General features: G+C 41.0%; 1 protein-coding gene across 2 annotated transcripts in view; it reads right to left on the bottom strand.

Annotated features, from left to right (window-relative positions):
* Positions 1–12,067, bottom strand: part of Ctps2 (CTP synthase 2) — a 124,552-nt gene that overhangs the window by 60,100 nt on the left and 52,385 nt on the right. The window lies entirely within an intron of this gene.

The raw sequence follows: 12,067 nt of genomic DNA, 5'->3' as shown, positions 1-12,067 counted from the left end.
TGCCTGATTCAACTACCTTTGAGATTAAAAAGAAAACTCACCAGACCCTATTTAAACCTCATAGGTCATACACACCAAAATAAGACTTGAAATTAGAAGGGGACATTGGAAAGATGATGAGAATCAAGGGAGACAGATTAATGGGGGTAAAAGGACTAAAAATCACCATATCCATATATAGAACCATCAATGAATAAATCTCATTTTGGGGGTTTTTGGTTTTTGAGACAGGGTTTCTGTGTGTAGCTCCTGCTGTCCTGGAACTCACTCTGTAGACCAGGCTGGCCTGGAACTCACAGACATATGCCTGCTTTTGCCTCCCAAGTGCTGGGATTAAAAGCATGCATAATCACACTCAGCATTTTTATTTTAAAAGTAAAAAAAATTAAATATATATTCCAAGTATAGTGGTGGCTCCTGCTTGTAGTTTTAGCACTTGGGAGGTGGAGGCAAAAGGATTGAGTTCAAGGTCATACCCAGTTACACATTGTTTAATGTTAGCAGGGGCTACAAGAGACACTGTCTCACAAAAAGTTTCGCTGTGGTTTTTTTTTTAAGATTTTTAAATTTTTATTTTGTGTATTTGCCTACATGTGCACCACCTTCATACTATGCCTGTGGGCAACAGAAGAGGGCATCAAATCCCCTGAAACTGGAGCTACAGACAGAAATGAACTGCTATGAGGGTGGGTTGGAACTGGACCTGGCTCCTCTGCAAGAGCAGCAAATACTTTTAACCTGTGAGCTATCTCTCCAGCCCCTTACAAAAAGACTTTTTAAAATGAGGCTAGGCACATGCGGGTGGCTCAAATTAGATTATGTATGTATGTATGTATGTATGTATGTATGTATGTATATATATGGGAGATTTAGATTTAACAAATATATATTAAACAAATATTTAACATATATATATGAGGACATGAAGGTGGGAAGGAGACATGTTGAGAGGGGATGAGGTTATGGGGAGAGTTGGAGGGTGGGTATGATCAAGACACAATGTCATATACATACACAAAATGTGTATGAATAGTCAATAGAATTTTACTTTTTTAAAATAAACATAGGGCTGGAGACAGTTTAGAAATTAAGAGTATTTGCTGCTCTTGCAGAGGACCAAATTTAGTTTCCAGTACCCACATGGTGGCTCACAACCATCTGTAACTCCAGTTTCAGTTGGCTTCTTTGACACCCTCTCTGGTTCCTGTGGGTACCAGGCACACACGGTAGTACATATATATACATGCAGGCAAAACATTCGCACATATTAAAAGGTAAATAAAAATAAAGAAACTTTGCTCTATACATATTTATAGGGAAAATGGGGCTAAGGATGTAATATAACAGACTATTAGAGATTGTTAACACCATGCATATGACCCTGGGTTCTATCTGTAGCACCACCAAAATTAAAAAGCAGGGTAAATGCCAAATATGATGGATAATACATGTCTTTAATCCCAGCACTGAATGCAGAGGTAGGTGGATCTCTCTGTGGGTCTGAGCTCAGCCTTGTCTACATAGCAAGTTCTGGGCCATCTAGGGCTACAAGGTTGAACCCTGTTTCAAAAAATAATAAAATAAAAATCTCAAAAAGGCTAAAGAGATGGCTCAGTAGTTAAGAGTGTATATTATTGCTGGACAGTGGTGGCACCTTTAATCCCAGGGGCAGATGGATCTTTGTGAGTTCAAGGCCAGCCTTCAAAACATGATGCTTGACTCCAGTGAAGGGTTAACCCAATGAACTTGAAAATGTAAGTTTGGGGGCTCAGATAGTTCAGCCAGTAGACAGCTTACTTTGCAAGCACAAGGAATGGAGTTTGATCTCCAGAACTCATGTTTAAAAAAAAAGAAAAAGAAAAATGAAAGAAGCCAGTGTAGGGGCACACTTGTAATCCTACTGCTGGGGAGGCAGAGAGGTAGATCTCTGGACTCACTGGCCAGCCAGACTAGACTACTTGGTAAGTTCCAGGCTAATAGCAGATCCCGAGTCAACAAAAAATAAGTAAACAAAACCTGAGGAACACTCAAGGTTGTATTCTGGCCTCCACAATCGTGTCTGTGAATGCACATGAATGCAAACACACTCAAGTGTAAGCTGGGTATGGCCATCAAGTTAGCTGCAGTCATATCCCTAGTAGCCCTAAGGTAACCAGTGGACCCCACACCTGCCTATTCTGTGCCTCTAGAGAATGGGTAGGAGGACACAGGCTAGACAGGGACAAGCTCATCTCTAGGAAATTTAGTGGCAATTGTCTTTACCATGGAAGCCCAGTTTGCATAATGACCTGTTAACAACATACAGAATGGGTGGCTACATGGCACCAGGTACAAAATGAGTAGGGCTTTATGACTTGGCAGGGAAATGAAGGAAATATATTCAATTCTGCTTGGATATGTGCTAAATATAGAATCTTGGCTGCTGGTACATACCTTTAATCCCAACAGTTAGAAGGCTAAGGTAGAAGGATCTAGAGGTGAGGTCAACTAGAGCTACACAGTAAAACCTCATCTCAAACAAAACAAAAAAACCTGATGTACACACTAGAAATTAACACTCTGTTTCCTGAGAAAGCAATGTGAACAGATGCCTTCTGCTCATATTTTCATACATTCTTCTCACTCTTTCATGCCTTCTTGACACAATAGAATGTAACTCCTCAAACTGGAAAGCAACTCTTCTTCCCTTAATGTTGCTTGTTGTCATATATTAGTCTCAACACAGAGAAATGTAACCAAGACAGTTAGTTACACATTAGGAGGGAGTGGGAAGATGCGGGCAGGGATGAGAGATCCGATTCTCACTTGGCATCTTATTTTGACTGCACTTTTGAACTATCAAAAAGGAAAGAGAGGGAGGTGATGAGATTGCTCAGCAGGTCAAGGCTTTTAAGCCTGATGCCCTGAGTTTGAGCCCCTAGGGCCCATATGGTGGAAAGAGAACTAACTTCTTCAAGTTGTCCTCTGACCTTCACCTGTGCCATGGGGTATGCATGCAAGCACATACACAGGTACATGCACAAATGTTTAAAATGATACTCTTCGATTAAAAGAGAGTAATTTTAATTGCTGAGTCATTATTTTCACAATAAGCCTCTCTGCCCTTCATTCTTCCAACTGTCAAAAAATAAAACTATCTTAACTTTGAAGTAAAATACACTTGTGATTTTATGATTTCAGAAGCTTCCTCAAAAATCAGACCACTAAGACTCTGCTGAGATCACTGGGCTATTCCGGGCCCCACAGAGTGCAGAGGTGAGTGGCTTCGGCCCCTGCCTTGGGCCCAACTTCCGCCTGCCCACTCTGGGAAATCCCATCCTGGGGTCTGAAGGCAGACTGAATCTGTCCCTGAAGACCAAGGGACCCTATCTCTGCTGAGATCACTGGGCTACTCCGCCCCCAGGCAGTGCAGAGTGGAGAGAGTGCAGAGGTGAGCCGCTTCGGCCCCTGACTTGGGACCAACTTCCACCTGCCCACTCTGGGAACTCCTGCCCAGGGGTCTGCAGGCAGGTCGACTCCGCCCCTGAGGACCAAGCAACCCAGAGTCTGATGACATTTCTGTGCCAGTACTGCTCTCACCCATCAGGAGAGCAAGTGCCTCAGACCTGCCTAGACCCACCTTGAGACCCATCAGAGTATCGGAGCCGATTGTACCCACCTGAAGAGAACCCTGGACCCATACACACCAGGAAAGGAAGTGAAACCACCTGCACCCACTAGAAGAAGAGATGGAAAGATGACAATATAAGAACACATCCAACAACAAGATAACCAACATGACACCACCAGAGTCTAGGGACTCTACACCAGCAAGACATGAACATCCCAACACAGAAGAAGCAGAAGAGAGCAACCTTAAAAACAACTTCATGCAGAAGATAGAGAACCTAAGAGAGGAAATCAGAAAATCCTTCAGAGAAATGGAAGAAAAGACGAACCAAAAGATGCAAGAAATCAAGGAAAGCCAAGAAAATACAATTAAACAGCTGAAGGAAACAGTTCAGGACCTGAAAACTGAAATAGAGACAATAAAGAAAACACAAACTGAAGGAATGCTGGAAGTGGAAAAGCTGAATAAACAAATCAGGAACCACAGATGCACGCATAACCAACAGAATACAAGAGATGGAAGACAGAATCTCAGACGATGAAGATAAACTAGAGGAAATAAATCCAACAAGTCCTTAACACAAATATCCAGGAAATATGGGACACCGTGAAAAAACCAAACCTAAGGATAATAGGTATAGAAGAAGGTGAAGAAACCCATCTCAAAGGTGCAGAAAACATATTCAACAAAATCATAGAAGAAAACTTTCCCAACCTAAAGAAAGACATGCCAATGAAAGTACAAGAAGCCTACGGAACGCCAAATAGAGTGGACCACAAAAGAAAGTCCCCTCATTACATAATAATTAAAACACCAAACGTACAGAATAAAGAAAGAATATTAAGAGCAGCAAAGGAAAAAGGCCAAGTAACATATAAAGGCAAACCTATCAGAATTATACTGGACTTCTCCATGGAAACTCTGAAAGCCAGAAGGACCTGGATAGATATTTTACCAACTCTGAGAGAACACGGATACCAGCCCAGACTACTATACCCAGCAAAGCTTTCAATTACCATAAATGGAAAAAACAAGATATTCCATGACCAAACCAGATTTAAACAATATGAAACCACTAATCCAGCCCTTCAAAAAGTACTGGAAGGAAAACTCCAACCTAAGGAAATTAACTACACTCACAAAAACATAGGCAATTGTAGAGGAACCTGTAGCCATGACTGCTTAGGGGCTGGCTAAAGGTGTGCCTCACCATGCCTGTGAGGGTGTGGTCAAGGTGACAAAGAGTGAGAGGTTCAGGTGGCTGGGTTTCACTTTCGGTTTCACTTTTCGGGTTGCTGTACAGACTGCTGCCGCACCAGCTGGCTAGGTTGCTCTGTAACTTAGGCTTTTCCCTATTAAATACCCTTGTATTTCTACCTGACTCCGAATTGGTAATTTCCCACTTTAGGCAATAGATAATCCCACTTTACAAAAACCCAAAAGAAAAAGCAGGGTAAATCCACATACAATACCACTACCAACAACAAATGAAAAACAAACAAGAATAAACACTCAATGAACCTTAATTTCCCTCAAGATTAATGGTCTTAACTCGCCTATAAAAAGACACAGGCTAACAGATTGGATACGAAGGCAGAATCCATCCTTCTGCTCCATACAAGAAACACATCTCAAATTCAAAGACAGACATTACCTCAGAGTAAAGGGTTGGGATAAGATATTGCAATCAAATGGACCCAAGAAACGAGCTGGGGTAGCAATCCTAGTATCTAACAAGTTAGACTTCAAACTAAAATCAATCAAAGAGATGAAGAAGGTCATTTCATATTCATCACAGGAAAAATCCATCAGGAAGAAGTCTCAATTCTAAACATCTATGCCCCAAATACAAAGGCACCAACATTCGTAAAAGAAACATTATTAAAACTCAAATCACAAATAAAACCTCACATGGTTATATTGAGAGACTTCAACACCCCACTCTCACCACTGGACAGGACCACCAGACAGAAACTTAACAAAGACACAAAGGAACTAACAGAAGTTATAACCCAATTGGGATTAACAGACATCTATAGAACTTTCCATCCAAACACAAAAGAATATACCTTCTTTTCAGCATCACATGGAACCTTCTCAAAAATCGACCACATACTCGGCAACATAACAAACCTCAACAGGTACAAAAAAATTGGAATAATCCCCTGTGTCTTATCAGACCACCATGCTTTAAAGATAGAATTCAAAAACAACACAAATTGCAGAAAACCTACCAATTCATGGAAATTGAACAACATGCAATTGCAACATTCCTGGGTCAAGAAAGAAATTAAAGACTTCCTAGAATTCAATGAAAACGAAGACACAACATACCCAAACTTATGGGACACTTTGAAAGCAGTACTAAGAGGAAAGTTCATAGCTTCTAAGTGCTCACATGAAGAAACTAAAGAATAGTCACACCAGAGAGTTGACATCACAGCTGAAAGCTCTAGAACAAATGGAAGCAAATTCACCCCGGAGGAGTAGAAGGCAGGAAATAATCAAACTGAGGGCAGAAATTGGTTCTTTGAGAAAATCAACAAGATAGACAAAACTTTATCCAAACTAACCAAAAGGCAGAGAGAGAACATGCAAATTAACAAAATCAGAAATGAAAGGGGGGACAAAACAACGGACATTGAGGAAATCCAGAGAATCTTCAGGTCATACTTTGAAAACCTGTACTCCACAAAATTTGAAAATTTAAAGGAAATGGACAATTTTCTGGACAGATATCACTTACCAAAATTGAATCAAGAACAAATAAGCAAATTAAACAGACCTATAACCTCTAAGGAAATAGAAGAAGTCATCAAAAGTCTCCCAACCAAAAAGAGCCAAGTGCCAAATGGCTTCAGTGCAGAATTTTATCAGAAATTCAAAGAAGTGATAATGTTCCTTGAATTGTTCCACACAAGAGAAGCAGAAGGTTCATTGCCAAACTCTTTTTATGAAGCTACAATTACCTTGGTACCCAAGCCACACAAAGACACAACTAAGAAAGAGAACTACAGACCAATATCCCTCATGAACATAGATGCAAAAATACTCAATAAAATACTGGCAAATCGATTCCAAGAACATATCAGAAAAATCATCCACCATGATCAAGTAGGCTTCATCCCTGGGATGCAAGGTTGGTTCAACATTCGAAAATCTGTCAATGTAATCCACCATATAAACCAACTGAAGAAGAAAAACCACATTATCATCTCACTAGATGCTGAAAAACCCTTTGACAAATCTAACATCCCTTCATGATAAAGGTCTTGGAGAGATCAGGAATAACAGGAACATACCTGAACATAATAAAAGCAATATACAGTAACCCAACAGGCAACATCAAACTAAATGGAGAGAAACTCAAAGCTATTTCTCTAAAATCAGAAACAAGACAAGGCTGTCCACTCTCTCCATATCTCTTCCATATTGTCCTTGAAGTTCTAGCTAGAGCAATAAGACAACAAAAAGAGATCAAGGGGATACAAATTAGAAAGGACGAAGTCAAGCCTTCACTGTTTGCAGATGATATGATAGTCTACATAAGTGAACCGAAAAACTCTACCAGGGAACTCCTACAGCTGATAAACACCTTCAGCAAAGTGGCAAGATACAAGATTAACTCAAAAAATCAGTAGCCCTACTATATATGGATGATAAATGTGCTGAGAAAGAAATCAGAGAAACATCACTCTTTACAATTGCCACAAACAAGATTAACTCAAAAAATCTGTAGCCCTACTATATACCGATGGCACATTGATGGAGGAAGAAATAAGAGAAACATCACACTTTACAATTGCCACAAACAATATAAAATACCTTGGGGTAACACTAACCAAAAAAGTGAAATACCTGTATCATAAGAATTTTGAGTCTTTAAAGAAAGAAATTAAAGAAGATACCAGAAAATAGAAATCCCATGTTCTTGGATATGTAGGATTAACATAGTAAAAATAGCAATCTTGCCAAAAGAAATCTATATATTCAATGCAATCCCCATCAAAGTTCAGCACAATTCTTCACAGAACTTGAAAAACAATTCTCAACTTTATATGGAAAAACAAAAGACCCATGATAGCCAAAACAACCCTGTACAATAAAAGAACTTCTGAGCCGGGCGTAGGTGGCACACGCCTTTAATCCCAGCACTCGGGAGGCAGAGGCAGGTGGATCTCTGTGAGTTTGAGGCCATCCTGGTCTCCAGAGCGAGTGCCAGGATAGGCTCCAAAGCTATACAGAGAAACCCTGTCTCGAAAAATAAATAAATAAATAAATAAATAAATAAATAAATAAATAAATAAATGAACTTCCAGAGGCATCACCATCCCTGACTTCAAGCTCTATTATAGAGCTATAGTCCTGAAAACAGCTTGGTATTGGCACAAAAATAGACAGGTAGACCAATGGAATAGAGTTGAAATCCCTGATATTAACCGGCATACCTATGAACGCCTGATTTTTGACAACAAAGCCAAAGCTATATAATGGAATAAAGAAAGTATCTTCAACAAATGGCGCTGGCATAACTGGATGCTGGCATGTAGAAGACTGCAGATAGATCCATGTCTATCGTCATGCACAAAACTTAAGTCCAAATGGATCAAAGACCTCAACAAAAACCCAGCCACACTGAACTTATTAGAAGAGAAAGCAGGAAATACCCTTGAACGAATTGGTACAGGAGACCGCTTCCTGAACAAAACACCAGTAGCACAGACACTGAGATCCACAATTAATAAATGGGACCTCCTGAAACTGAGAAGCTTCTGTAAGGCAAAGGACACAGTCAACAAGACAAAACGGCAGCCCACGGATTGGGAAAAGATATTCACCAACCCCATATCTGACAAAGGGCTGATCTCCAAAATTTACAAAGAACTCAAGAAGCTAGTCTCCAAAAAACCAACTAATCCAATTAAAAAATGGGGTACAGAACTAAATAGACAATTCTCAATAGAGAAATCTAAAATGGCTGAAAGACACATAAGAAAGTGTTCAACATCCTTAGCCATCAGGGAAATGCAAATCAAAACAACTCTGAGATACCATCTTACACCTGTCAGAATGGCTAAAATCAAAAACACCAATGACAGTTTATGCTGGAGAGGTTGTGGAGAAAGGGGAACACTCTTCCATTGCTGGTGGGAGTGCCAACTCGTACAGCCACTTTGATAATCTGTATGGGGATTCCTCAGGAAAATGGGAATCAGTCTACCACAAGATCCAGCAATTCCACTCTCAGGCATATACCCAAAAGAAGCACATTCATACAACAAAGGACATCTGTTAAATGATATTCATCACAGCATTATTTGTAATAGCCAGAACCTGGAAGCAACCTAGATGCCCCTCAACTGAAGAATGGATAGAAAAAATGTGGTACATTTACACAATGGAGCACTACTCAGTGGGGGAAAAAAGGCAATGGAATCTTGAAATTCACAGGCAAATGGATGGAAGTAGAAGAAACCATTCTGAGCGAGGTAACCCAGTCACAAAAAGACAGGCATTGTATGTACTCACTCATATGTGGATTTTAGACCTAGAGTAAAGGATTGTCAGCCTGCAGCCCAGGTTGCCGGAGAGGCTGGTAAACAAGGAGGAGACTGAGAGAGACACACATGGTCCCCTGGAGTAGGGGAAAGGGACAAGATATCCTGAGAAAATTGGGAGCATGGGGGGTGAGGCAACTAGGAGAATGAGAAGGGGAGAAGAGGAGGGGTGAGGAACACATGATGGGACAGAGAGGTTGAGTTGGGGGAAGAACAGAAGAGAGTAAGATAAAAGATAATATAACAGAGGGGGACATTATAAGTTTAAAGAGAAATCAGGCACTAGGGAAATGTCTGGAGAGCTACAAAGATGACGCCAACTAACAATCTAAGCAACAGAGGAGAGGCTACCTTAAATGCCTTCTCCTGATAATGATATTGATGACTAATTCAAATGCCATCATATAGCCTTCATCCAGCAGCTGGAGGAAGTAGAAGCAGACACCCACAACTAAACCTTGAACTGAACTGAAATCCAGACGCAGAGGAGGAGGACTGCTGAGCAAAAGGGTCCATAGCAGGCTGGTGAAACCCACAGAAACAGCTGACCTGAACAAGGAAAAACTCTTGGTCCCCAGACTGATAGCTGGGAAACCAGCATGGGATGATCCAGACCCCCCAGAATGTGGGTGTAAGTGAGGAGGCCTTGGAAATCTATAGGGCCTCTTGTAGTGGATCAGTACTTATCGCTACCATAGGAATGGACTTTAGGAGTCTATCTCACATGGACTCCCTGAGCCTAGACACAAGGGGGTTGGCCTAGGCCCTATCCCAAAGAATATGTCAGACTTTGAAGACCCCCTATAGAAGGCCTCATCCTTCCTGGGGAGCAGAAAGGGTATGGGATAGGTAGGGTGTTAGTTGGGGGAGCAGGGGAGGAGGGGAGGGCGAGGGACCTGGGATTGACATGTAAAATAATTTTCTTTCTAATAAAAAAGAAAAATAATAATCAGACCACTAAAATATGTGTTGTGCATTCAAAAAAATAAGCAACTACTAGAAACACTTGCTGCCAAGCCTGATGACCTGGGTTCAATCCCCAGGACCCATATGGTGGAGGGAGGGAACTGACTACTTACTCCCACACACATAAATGCAACAAACAGAGAGACAGGAAAGTAGATAGGTAGGTAGACTTATTTGTTGTTGATTGATTGACTGGCAGAAAAATGAAGCAGAAGAAAAAAAGGAAAGAAAAAGAAAAGCAAACAACAGTTTTAAAAAAAACTAGACAGAAAGTCATTGAAGAAAACTCTTAAAATGTGTGATTATGAGCCAGGTGGTGGTGGAGCACGCCTTTAATCAGAGCACTCAGGAAGCAGAAGCAGGCAGATCTCTGTGAGTTCAAGGCCAACCTGGTCTACAAAGGAAGTTCCAGAACAGCCAAGGTTACACAGCAAAACCCTGCCTCAAAAAATTATAATAATAATAATAAAAGATCCTTAAAAAGTAACTTCTAATCCTTCCACTAAGAAATAGAGCAGCATGTCTGGGTATGTGCCTGTGCTGGCTAGTTTTATGTCAACTTGGCACAAGCTAGAGTCATTTGGGAAAAGGGAACCCAATTGAGAAAATGCTCCCACCAAATTAACGTGTAGACAAGCCTGTGGGCATTTTCTTAATTAGTGATTAATGTGGGAGGGCGCAAACCATTGTGAGTGGTGCTATGCCTGGGCAGGTGGTTGTGGCCAAGTCATGGGGAGCAAGCCAGTAAGTAGTAAGTTTCTCTTCTGCAGCCTCTGCCTCAGTTTCTTCCTCCAGGTTCCTACCTTGAGTTCCTGACCTAATGTCCCTGGATAACAGACTAGGTAAAATACCCCCCTATTGGTTTTAGCAATGGTGTTTTATCACAGCAATGGTAAAATATTTTTGTAGCACCACAAAAGCTGAGGATAGAATGCTGAGAATTTCACATGCTTAGGAAAGCACACTGTACCACTAAGCCACACCCACAGCGCTGATACTGGTTTTAAAGTTTTGAATGATTTCACCATCAAGTTTATTACTGACTCTTGGTTTGTAAAAGGTATTTTTTCCTTTCTTCAGAAGGTCCATCTCTCTCTGGTTTGTTTCTGGGACTGTGAGTGCCATGTGTGAACACTGTAGACAGTCTACTAAGCCTCTATGGTGAGATGAGGTTTCTCTATTTTGTTCAACCACTGTGCTGTGTTAACAGATTTCATTCCTGGTATAAGCAGGATCGGTCATGATCCTGACATACTTAGCCCGGAGCCTTGACTGTCCTGGAACTCCTTATGTAGATCAGCTACTCTCAAACTTTGCATAAATCCTTCCACCTTTGCCTTCCCAGTAGTAGGATTATAGGCATGTGCCACAACACCCAGATGGATTATGCTTTAATGCTGTTGAACTACAAGTTCTAGTATTTAAGATTTTAACAGCTTCATTCCTGTCTTGGTTACTTTTCTTCATGCTGTGACAAAATACCCCGACAAATCAACTTAAGGAAGGGTCACATTTCAAGGATATAGTCCATTATTGAAGGAAAGCCTAGAAGCTGGAGTTTGAGGCAGCAGTTCACATTTCATCCATAGTCAGGAAGAGGGGAGCAAGGAATGCCAGCACTCAGCTTGCTTTCTCCTTTTTAATCAGCCTGGGACCATAGCCTGTGGACTGGCACCACCCACATTTATGGTGGTTATGCATTGTCAATTAACCTAGTCTTGATAACAATCCTTCTCAGACATGCCCAACAGCTAAAAAAATCCCTTGCAGGTGTGCCTGGGTAACTGCCTTCTACTGATTCCAAATTCTACCAAGTTGACAGTTAACACACACCATCTCATCAGTAGTCTACAGTATGAAGTTTATTTATGATGCCCTTTTTAAAATTATCTAGGCCTAGCTAGCTCCCACTTTAGCCTATGTTCTAGGTGTC

This window comes from Cricetulus griseus, chromosome X (genome assembly GCF_003668045.3).
Source record: "Cricetulus griseus strain 17A/GY chromosome X, alternate assembly CriGri-PICRH-1.0, whole genome shotgun sequence".
NCBI classification, from domain to species: Eukaryota; Metazoa; Chordata; class Mammalia; order Rodentia; family Cricetidae; genus Cricetulus; species Cricetulus griseus.
The sequence above is the reverse complement of the archived record's forward strand: the minus strand, read 5'-3'. Positions and strand labels throughout refer to the sequence as shown.